This window comes from Stegostoma tigrinum, chromosome 8 (assembly GCF_030684315.1).
Source record: "Stegostoma tigrinum isolate sSteTig4 chromosome 8, sSteTig4.hap1, whole genome shotgun sequence".
NCBI lineage: Eukaryota > Metazoa > Chordata > Chondrichthyes > Orectolobiformes > Stegostomatidae > Stegostoma > Stegostoma tigrinum.
The window spans coordinates 37756249-37768302 of record NC_081361.1 but is presented as its reverse complement, the minus strand read 5'-3'; the positions used below and the strand labels follow the sequence as shown (position 1 = coordinate 37768302).

Below are 12054 nucleotides of genomic sequence, written 5' to 3'. Positions count from 1 at the left end.
TGAACTGAGACAGGAAGAATAGGATTTTATGTTTTGTACTTTGGAAATTGTGGAATCCAGTTCAGCCAGTTGAGGATAGGAGTGAGGGGTAACTGAAACATTGAACAGAACAAAATTCGGGCAGATGCACATTGAATGAAAGCGGAAAGGGTTGGAGAAACTCAATAGATGTACCAGCTTATGTGGAGAAAGAAAGAGTTAACGTTTCAAGACCAACACATAGAGTCATCTTCCGCAGTTAACTGATAACATCAAAGTTAAAGAAAAAAAACATATAATTTTGAAAGAATGGGTGGCAGTTCAGAAGACGGACAGAATTTTTTTTGAAATATATAAATAACCTAAAGTTTATTGAGGACGGAAAAATAGAGTACAAGATAAATTAGCTGGAAATAGAAATAATGACATTGAGTTCTCCTGTAGATATTTAATAAGAGAAAGTAACAAAGTGAGGATTAACCCTATATAAAGCATGCCTGGAAACTGATAAAGGAAAAGTAAGGAATCGGATTGAACAATGATCTTATATCAATTTTCACCATGGACAATACCAGGAACGTCCCAGATACAGCTGTAAATCAGGAAACGAAAGGGAGGGAGCAACTCAAAAAAAAATTACATTCAACAAGAGAGTGCTACTGACAAACTGTTGGAATTGAAGGCTGACAAATCCTCAGGTCTTGATGAATTTCAACCTAGAGTCTCATAATATATAGCTAGTGAGATAGCTGTTGCACTGATTTTGGTTTTTCAAAATTCCCTCAGTTCAGTAAGGTTCCACTAGACTGGAAAAAGTGCATATATTTTCTTTATTCAAAAAGGAGAGGGAGACAGCCAGCAAGAAACTACAGGCCAGTGAACATCTGTCATAGGCCTGATTATTAAGGATGTAATGGTAGGGTGCTGGAAAGGTTCAAGACAACCAGGTAGGGTCAACATAGTTTTATAAAGATAATATCATGTTTAACCAATTTATTGGTGTTCTTTGAGGAAATAATGCTTGCTGTTGAATAAGTAGCACTGATGAATAGGTTTTCGGAAGGCATTTAATAAGATTTATGTGCAAGGTTATTGTGGAAAATAAAAGCTCATACTGTAGGGGGTAATTTATTGGCAAGGCCCCTAATAGTAAACAGAGTAAGTATAAATAGCAAGATGTAATGAGTAACGCACCGCAGGGATCAGAGCTATGGCCTCAACATTTTACAATTTAGATAAATTAGCTGTATGAAGCAACCAAGAGTATGATTGCTAAATTGCTGTTGATACAAAGATAGGTAGTGAAGAGGACAGAACGAGGCTTAAAGAGTTATTGGTAGGTTAAGCGAGACAGCAAGGATCGAGGAGGGGCAAAATACAAAATTGTCCATTTTGACAGAAAGAATAAAAAAGAAGCACATGATCTAAATGGTGAGAGTCTGTAGGGCAGAGGGTATCCTCGTACATAAATCCTGAAAGGTTGGTCTGCAAGTACAGAAAGTAATCAGGAAAACTAATAGAAAATTATAATTTTTTGCAAATTGAATATAAAAGTAGGGGGCTCGGTTTCAGTTGCACTGGTGAGATCACATCTGGAGTATTATGAACAGTACTGGTCACCTCAGTTAATAAAGGACATAAATATATTGAAAGCAGATAGTAGAAGGTTTACCAGACTATTACCAGGAGTGGGTAGATTATCTGATGAGAAGAGGTTGGATAGGCTCAACTTGCATCTGCTGAAGTTTAAAAGAATAAGAGATGGGACAGCTCTGACACAGTGATAGTTGTCCTAACCTCCGAGACAGGAGGCCTGGGTGCAAGCCCCAATTGCTCCAGAGGGTGAAATAACATCTCTGAATAGGTTGATTAGAAAATACTGAGAAGAATAAGAAGTGATTTAATTGAAACATTTAAGATCCTGTGGGGTCTTGACTGGGTGGATGTGGAAAAGGTGTTTCATCTTTTGAGGGAATCTACGACTAAAGGTCTCTATTTAAAACTAAACAACTGCTCCTTTCAGACATGCATCACGACTTTTTGTCTTAAAGGATGTGAATCGTTGGTCGCTTCCTCAATAGGCAGTGGAATCAAAATCTTTGAATATTTTTAAAGGACAATGACGATAGATTCTAGATGAGAAAAAGGGTGTAGGCCTATCAGGTGGAGGATGGAATTTGAGTTAACTGACTGAGCCATTATCTTAATGAATGGTGGCTTCAGATTCAAGACTTCTAAGAGTTAAGATGCATGTGTTTACGACAGTGCTCAAAACAAATCCTAAACCTCGTCAATTTTTAAAGATGGTGAGCTCATCAAATGAAAATCCAAAGGTACTTTGTAAACTGCATTACTTCTACACACACTGCTTACATTAAACAACTTAACATTTAATTATTTTTATTGGAAGATACTGTGGTTATTAAAACCTGATATTACTATTTCATGAAAAATACTTGTTTTTTTGCCAACCAGTCCATCACAAAGTGGCCAAGCTGTTTGTTACGACAGGAATTGGAAGAGGTTTCTGGACCACAAAAAGCAAATAAAACAATGGATTATGTTGTAAAAATGGCAAAAGATGAGCATTCAAATACCCACTTACGTTATGAATATAGCTCTGCCAGTATGCAGATATGATTTCCCTCAAAAATGCCACAACTCAGCCACAAAACAAATCCTGAAAAGCTTTTCTGGACAATAAAGCCAAGGCTAGTTATGGGATAGCAATTACATTTCAAGAAAGGTAGGCACAGATTCTGTAAATGTCTGACGGAAAAAAAGCATTTGCATATAACTCAAATGTCTGGAGTCCTAAAACGACACAGATGTTTGAGTTATGTGCAAATGTATTTTTCTGTCAGACATTTCCAAACTGGATATTTATTAGCATCTCGTGAGGGAGATCATTATTGTCACACCTGCAACAACAGTTAAAAGAAATTGCATGCAATATATATATATGTGAAATTTAAATACAGAAGTGGTTTTCAATCTTTTAGAAGGAGTGTAATAAAAGAAAAATGGGCCTACGAAGATAGTAACAAGCATGATTGAATGTCACTTGGTAAAAGTGGCAGGTTTGACAGAGATTCTTAAAGAAGAAGTGAGGAAGGGACAAATTCCAGAGAGCAAAGCAAATGATGACCAATACCTTGCTTTCAGGATGACTTTCAAAAACTCTGGCAAACAGTGATCGCACATCTCAGAGTGGACTAGTCCATCCCTGGATAATGAGAACACTTGACCGATCTTCTCTCCCTATCCCCCAAAATTCTGATTAAGGTGCATTTTCAATGAATGTGCACTCCTTTAGAGGAGATTGGATAATTTACTTTCTTAAAAGTATAGGGAGTGAAAGCCCGCAGAAATGCAGACTATGATTCCCAGCTGGGGCTGTTTCCACCAATCAGCTGGCCTGCAGACTTACTTTCATTTGGTGTATAGATCCAAAAGTAGCTCACTACGCAAGTGACATGGAAACTCATGGCCCAGCTCTTGCATCCCTGGACTTGCTGCAAGTTTTTCCAACAGAAACTGTCTGGGAAGGTTAGTTCTCAGCATATTTTTATCCCAGCAGAATATGTGGCCACTATCTCACACACCCACCAGAGTCAATTGAGAAAGGTTATTGATTTTCAAACTCCTCCTTGCCTCATAATTGAAACTGATACATGGCTAAAAATACAGAAGAAAAACCCTGAGTGCTGAAAATACAGAAAAAGATGAAAACATTGAACAGGTCATTCAGCATCTGTGAGGAGAAAAGACAGGTTATGAAATGTATTCTGATGAGGAATAGTTAGGTGAAGTTCAGAACCTATCTTTGCTCCTTACTCTTGTGTACTCCCAATATTTTTGCTTTGTAAATATATTTAATGCAATACTCACAAATAAAGCACATCCACACAGCCTTCCGATTGTTGATCCATGTGAACATCGCTGAATTTTTTTCTCCACCATCTGGGACCTGACATTTCTTCTGTTCACACAAGACATTCCTGGCAGGGAAACACAACTTTCAGGAAGAGGAACTTCACAACAAAGAGAGATGATAAACCAAACAGTAAAAAAAAACCACTAGCAACCCAAAATGAGCAGGACAAGAGCTGAACTTCAGCAAACACCAGAGCAAATGCCGAAAACCATGTCTACTGATCAGAACACCTCACCTATATCAGAGATGTGCTCCCAGCAACAACTGGAATAGTGCCTGGAACTTGGTCAGAGGCAGTGGAAACTTTGCATATTTGTCAGGGATTGTTTTTGGATTCAAGCATGTTTGAATATTTCTTATGCTTGGACCTGAAACTTGGGCCCGTTCCTTCAATGTTCCTGAGTAAAGCTTATATAAGTATTTAAAGCACACAGCAGTCTATTCAAGTGCTTACTTTGCCCAAGACTCTACCTTATCTCACCTTATCAAAGTATCCTTTGATTTCTTTTCCATCATGCGATGAGCTTAAGTGGCAATATTCACAACATACAACTGCTGCGCAATGAGCATGTCCAACAAGAGACAAGCCAACCATCTGCTACTGATGTCTTAACAGGATCAATTATCATCAGTGATTCTCTAATTATCAACATCCTTGGGGTACTATTGAGCAGGGCCTGAACTGGATCAGAAATAAATACTGTAGCGACAAATATAGGTCAGAGCCAGGAAGCTTCAGTGAGTAATTCACTTTCTAGCTCCCCAACAGCCTGTCCACTATCTACAAGGCACATGTCAGGAGTGTGAGAAATGCATTTGACTCGCTAAGTGTAGCTTCAATAACATTCAAGAAGCTTGACACCTTCCAGGACAAAGCAACCCATGAGACTGGCACACAACCATCACATTCAACATTCACCCTCTCCACTATCGAATGCCATTGATGGCAGGATTGTACGCCAACCACAAAATACACTGCATTAGCTCACCAAGACTCCTTTGGCAGCACCTTCAAAACCTACAGCTTCTACCACCTGCAAAAACAAGGGCAACAGTTTCCCCACTAAGACACTTACCATCCTAACTTGGAAGTATACTGCCGTCCCTTTACTGTTGCTGGGCCAAAATCCTGGAATTCCTTTTCTATAAGCATTGTATGTATACCTACATTCTAAGGACTGCAGCAGTGCAAGAACCTGGCTCACCACCGCTTTCTCAAGGGCAATTAGGGATAGGCAATAAATGCTGGCCTCACCAGTGATGTCTGTGCTTCACAAACAAATTTAGAAACAAAAGAAATTTGTGTTTATTCAAAAGATATCAGTGGCATTTGCTCCAACCACTCCATGTGGAAGTGGCCTCTACACTCTTATCACTCAAAATAATAAAGCTTCTCCTGAATTTCTTGTGAGATTTATTATTGACAATATTAGACTGATAGACCCGAGTGCTGGAAACCTTTGCCCTCCTTACCTAACAGCTCTGTGTGAGCATTATGGACTGTAGCAGTTCCAAGAAGCTGTCCATTGCCATGTTCTGAAAGCCAGCTAGGTAAATGCGATATTTATTGACTTTATGGACCTAATGTCCACATCCCAAACACAAATGCAAAAAATTTCACATGTAAAAAAGAAGATGCATAAGCAACAAATGGCTGCAGCGGAGAGTCGAGTCTGCTTGGGAAGGAAGGAAAGATCCTGAATCCAAGCATGACATTCTCTGCTGCACAAGCCTGTTTCTTTTAGCATGCAGTGTGCTAAAAACTCACATAGAGCACAAATTTTCTCTGGAGGTTTTCGTGCTTTTCCAGCTATAGCCTTGACAAATGATCTGCACCGATCTTGTGCACATATCCAACTTCTATGGAATGGTAACGCGCAGTGTGAGACATGCATTCTCACACTGTAAAGGCATGTTCCAGAGTAAGCACAGGATATCCATCATATATACTCCCAACCCCTGAATGGAGGAACAACAGTCTCATGGATACGTTAGTAGCCCAACATGTGAGTTCAAAAGATGTATGTGCTACAGGCAAGAGGGGAAGGTGTACTGATTGATTTTTATTTTTCTCTTCCATCTACAGGCAGAGGTGTGTTCTTCATCTGCCAAATTGTCTGTTGGCAAGGTCCAATTTTTAAACAACTCACGACAAAGAGTGTCTCAAACCAAAATATGGTTTATTCATGTATTCAAACTTGGGGGCTGTTTCTTGAAGCACACACGTGCCAAAGCACACAGAGAAGAAGAAGAAGGAAATACAAAATACAATTGAGAATAATTTAAAACTCAAACATATGGACATTAGTTCAGAAGCAAAGGCAGAAACCACTGGAAAAGCTCAGCAGGCCTGGTTACAACCGTGGACAGAAATCAGGGTTAATGTTTGGGGTCCAGTGACCTTTCCTCAGAAGGGTCCAGCAATTTCTGTTTTTGTTTCTGATTTCCAGCATCTGCTGGTCTTTCAATTTTTATTTGGACGTTAATTCATGTGGTTTTGACCGAGTCCAGAAAGTCAGTACTAAGTGAATGTTCCTTTCTATAGGTGTTTGAGTTCAGTTCTGAGGAAGGGTCCGTGAACCCGAAATGTTAACTTTGATTTTTTTTTCTTCACAGATGCTGCCAGACCTGCTGAGCTTTTCCAGCAACTTCATTTTTTGTTCCTGATTTACAGCATCCGCAGTTCTTATGGTTTCTTATATTTTTTTCTGAAATTGGCAAATGCAGTGAAATAAGGTTGGTGCTCATATTTCCAGACGATACAAGGTAGTTTTTTTTCCCCCCTGGAACTGGGTTCCGAACAAGATGTAGATGAGAGATAGACAATGCTAAACCTGGAGGCTGGACGTGATGTTAGCAAGCCTTACATTTTGATGTAGACGGGAAATAAGTCTTTACCACACTGAAGGATGGTCATCCAGAAATTATAATTGCTTCTTCAAAAGCCAAGGGCTTAGGTGGAATACATGAGTCAGATTTTGACTTAAGTAGGACTGTCTATCCCTATTTTTCATACATATTTTATACATATTTTTCATACCTATGTGATCAAACATGAGTTAATAGCACCACTCAGGTATAATGAATTTCAGAATTGGATGGGGGACACATATCATTTGCTGGTGTTTGTGGACCTCAACATCTGCACAATGCAAAGGTGGGACATTCCGGGAGAATGATGTCTGAGTTCTGTCCTGGTAACAGTTAACAGGAATCCTTCCAGAAATTGTGATCAACTTGCATCATGTTATTAATGTCGACCATGTTTTAGCCCAGAAAAATTCATTTTAAAATTTGTGCACAAGTGTCACTTTTAAAACAATTGATGATCTCTGCATCTTGTGGGCAGAACGTATACATAATTGAGAACTTGAATTCTGTTTAACATTTGTCAAAATTTAGGGACCATGACATTATTGCATTGTTGTAAAAAGCCAACTGACTCACTAATATCCTCCAGGCCAAGAACATTGTCATCCATCTTTGGGTCTGGCCCGGATATGGCTACAGCCCCTGGCTGTTTGTTAAGCCTTTTAGCATTTGTTGATCATTCCAAACAATTTAGTCATATATGTTTACCTTAGGATCAATTATATGATGAGAATACATCAGGCAGAGCAGTGGCACCACTTATTGATGATCTGCTTTGGAGGTTGATCACCCAACTTAATGTGCACATTCACTAACCAGAAAACTAGTTCTTTTGGTTTGCTAGCATCCCCAAGACAGATCTATATTGAAGAGAATTATCTTCTCGCAAAATCAAATGATATATAGAGAGTGAATATCAGACAAAAGGTAACAGCAAATTGAATAGAGAAACTGTACAGCACGTTAAACTCATTGTAACTTCTTCATGTATATTGTACATAGTGCTTTAACCGTTGCTTAAAGATATGTAATCCAACATCATTGAGTTACTTGGAATGTACAGAAAATGGATCTCTGCGTATAACTAGGTAAAGCTGAAATCACCACAGTCCTGAAGACCAGAGGGTTTCTTTCTTTTTATTTGTTCATTAGATGCGAGCACCCCTGGCTAGGCCAGCATATATTACCCATCCCTAATTGCTCACAGGGCAGTGATGAGTCAACCACTTTGCTAATAACACATTGTTTTGCAAAACTTACATTGCACTCCTGTATGGGTTTCTATGGTTATAATTACACTGTACTACCATTTTTTGTGAAGTAAAATCTACTTTACGCTGATGAGGAAACCGATGTCGAGCCAGCCCAGTGCAGTTTGCTCTCTTCTTCCACTGTTGAATCTAAATATAAACTAAGTAGACTACAGCTAGGGCTTCACAGTTTGAAGGACCTATAAATTGCCTGAAAAATATAAAGAATAGGGAGAAAAAGAATTCCTCAAAAGGGTATTTTCATTCTGATTTGAGAAAAGTATATACCGATATATCTACACGATTACTTAATGGCTACACAATGATTGTACAATCCAGTTTAATATTACATATGATCAGAAAGCTTTGATACACTCCAAGCCTCTACCCAAGTAATGTAATACTCAGAGTCTTGGGTCTCTCTGTCTCATATTGATGAATGGCAACACAACAATAAAGGCCAAAACACCGCTTCCCACAATTCCCTTCAGCTCCAGCTGCCACATGATCCATTTGGACACTTCTGACACTAAATAAACGTGTCTTGTTTGGATTTATTAAGACAATAATGATAACAAAGTATCTTTTGAATTTTAAAATGTTTTCCCTTTCAAAAAAAAATGCTGAAAACTAATAAAATGGAAAAAGCACTCCCTTCTCACTTCAACTCCAGAACATGGAGATAAGATTGGTTAACTACTACAAAGCAAACAGTGGGGATAAACGGGTGTTTTTCTGGTTGACAATTAGTGGCTAGTGGTGTGCATGAGGGATCAGTGTTGGGACTAGAACTCTTTACAATTTACATAGATGATTTAGGGTTGGAGACCAAGTGAAGTGTGTCAAAGTTCGCAGAAGACACTAAAATGAGGGGGAGATCAAAGTGTGCAGAGGACACTGAAAGTCTACTGAGGGATATAGATAGGCTAAGTGACGTGGTGGTGGGGGGTGTTCTAGCAGATCGAATGCAGTGGTGGTAAATGTGAGGTCATTCATTTTGATAGGAATGACGTCAAAATGGACAATTATTTAAATGGTGAAAAACTGAGACATGTTGCTGTGCAGGGGGACCTGGGTGTCCTTGCGCATGAATCACAAAAGGTTGTTTTGCAGGTGCAGCAGGTAATTAAGGTAGCAAATAGAATACTGTCCTTCATCACTAAAGGGATGGAGTTTAAAAGTAGGCAAGCTATGCTGCAGCTGTATAGGATTCTGGTGAGGCCACACCTGGACTGTGTACAGTTTTCGTCTCCTTACTTCAGAAAGGATGTACTAGCACTGGAGGGGGTGCAGAGGAGATTCACTTGGTTGATTTCGAAATTGACAGGGTGTTAGCTTATGAGGAGAGATTGAAAACGCTGGTGTTATATTCATTGGAATTTAGGAGAATGAGGGAGGATCTTGTAGAAACATACAAAATTATGAAGGGAGTCGATAAGATAAAAGCAGGGAGGTTGTTTCCACTGGCACGTGAAGCTGGAACTAGGGAACACAGCCTTAAATAAGGGGGGGGGGAGCGCAGATTTAGGACTGCGTAGAGGAGGAAATTCTTCACCCAAAGGGTTGTGAATCTGTGGAATTCTCTCTCCAATAAAGCAGCTGGGGTTTCCTCATTGATTGTTTTTAAAGCAAATACAGACAGATTCTTAACAGTAAAGGAATTAAGGGTTATGGTGAGAGGGTGGGTAGGTGGAGCTAATTCAATGAAAAGATCACCCATGATCTTATTGAATGGCAAAGCAGGCTCGAAGGGCCAGATGGCCTACTCCTGCTCCTGGTTCTTACGTCCTTTCTTTATATTATTGAAATGCATGTGTTACATTTTTATACTCCTCCATTACATGTAAACAAAGGAATGAGTTTTAAGGATTCGTTCATTGTTTATTTCTGCCATTTTGATCGACAAGCTATGCAAAATAAAGAGGAAGCAAAAACAGAAATAACTGGAAAATCTCAGCAGGTCAGGCAGCATCTATGAAGAGAAATCAGAGTTAACGTTTTGGGTCCAGTGGCCATTCTTCAGAACTGATGGTAGCTTGGAAATAATCAGTTTTATGCAGAAGATAGGGTGGAGGGAGGGGTAAGGAATAAATGATAAGAGGAGATAGAGCCTGAAGAGAGAAGAACAGTTGGACAGACAAGAGTGGATAATGATCAGCCTGAGAGAATGTACAGCCACAAATGGGGAATATTCGTGGCTAAAAACGGGTTGTGCGTAATAGCAGACCATGTGATAACAAGGCCTAGTATGTGGATGTGGGGGAAAGCTTGGGGTAGGTGCTCAAGCCTTAAAATTGTTGAACTCAATATTGAGGCCTTGTTATCACAAGGTCTGCTATTACACACCACCCATTGTTAGCAACGAACAGTCCCCATTAACAGCCATTCATTCTTCAATGCCAATCATTGTCCACTCATTTGTCTATCTAACCGTTCTTCTCTCTCTTTGGGCTCTATCTCCACCTAGCTTTACTTCTTACCCCCTCACCTCTACCTTACCTTCTGCATGAAAGAACAACCTTTTCCTAGCCACCATCAGTTCTCAGGAAGGATTACTGGACTCGAAATGTTAGCTTTGATTTCTCTCCACAGATGCTACCAGACTTGCTGAGGCTTTCCAGTAATTTCTGTTTATGTTTCTGACTTCCAGCGTCTGCAGTTCTTCTGTTGTTTTTTTTAATTTAGAAATGAAGAGGACTTTTAAAAGAGGATGTCAGAAGAGAAAAAAATAATCAACAGCTTGAAGAGCAGCTGAAACAATTACCGAATGTTGAGTGTCAAGACAACTCAGAGACCAGCATTGCACTCTGACATGGTGAGTGCGACTTTGTTATAATGAGGGAGGGTGGGGGAATGGTGGACACCCCATACTAGTCAGGTTCACAGCAACCACAAGCATTCTCCTCTTCTATGAAGATTGTTGATTCACATGCAAATATGTATACCACACGTACAGAGGATACCAAACTACATGTATAGATCATACAGAGCCTATAGTCCCTGCTGAGGATAATAGATACATAAAGCAATTGCCAATTTAGTTTATGCCTAAATTTAGCAGTGAATGAAAAGAGCAAACTGCATTAGCCAAATCTAAATCAGTTTTACATTACAAAAATTACAGTACAATCATAATCTGAGAAACCATATCGGAGTCCAACCCTGGTCTCTGCGTTGTCTTGGCCCACGAAAATATTTCATTCTTGGGTCAGAAAGGTTACTCAGTGTCAACAGTGGACCAACCTATTTGGGAATTCAAAGTGGTCATTCAAAAACTAAATTAGGTATCATTCAGAGGGTTTATTTCATTCAACAAAAGTTAACGGTGAAAAATACAAACAGGAACGGCTCATACACTTTCCAACAGTTTTGTCTGCAACATCATCAACATCACCAGCTAGTGATGGGATTAATGACGGCCAAGGATCCCGCTGGAATCCAAAATTATTAGAATTCTGAGGAATGAGGAAAAGCTTTGGTCACTTATTATTTAAGCTTTGTGGGTTGATGTTAGATTTTGGGGTGGAGGAACAAATGAGAAAGGAGCAGTGTCCTGAAGGCACATACTTGAATGTGTTACTGTAGTCATGAGTACATTAGTAGAGTGCGGACTGGCTTTCAGGTGCCTTACTACGTGGTGGGGACTATCTTGAAATGGAATAACCCAATAATTATGTTTGATCTATTTCTAGACAACCTATAAAATGTTCTCATAAGATCATAAAATCCCTACTAGTGTGGAAACAGGCCATTCAGCCTATTGAGTTTGCACCAACCCTTGGAAGAGTATCCTACCTAGACCCACCCCCATATCCTATCCCTATACCCCTACATTTGTTATGGCTAATCTGCAGAGTCTGCAAATCCCCGGATACTATGATCAATTTAGCATTGCCAATCCACCTAACCTGCACATCTTTGGCCTGTGAGAAGAAACCGGAGCACCCAGGAGAAACCCACACAGATGCAAGGAGAATGTGCAAACTCCACATGGACAGTCGCTTGAGACTGGAGCCT

The 12054-nt window shown here is 39.6% G+C and overlaps 1 protein-coding gene across 1 annotated transcript in view; it reads right to left on the bottom strand.

Moving 5' to 3' along the window:
- Window positions 1-12054, bottom strand: part of ptprc (protein tyrosine phosphatase receptor type C) — a 258737-nt gene that overhangs the window by 216487 nt on the left and 30196 nt on the right. The window contains exon 2 of the mRNA XM_059647796.1: window positions 3871-3980. The gene's annotated coding sequence lies outside the window, so the exon portion shown is untranslated. The remainder of the gene's footprint in view (window positions 1-3870; window positions 3981-12054) is intronic.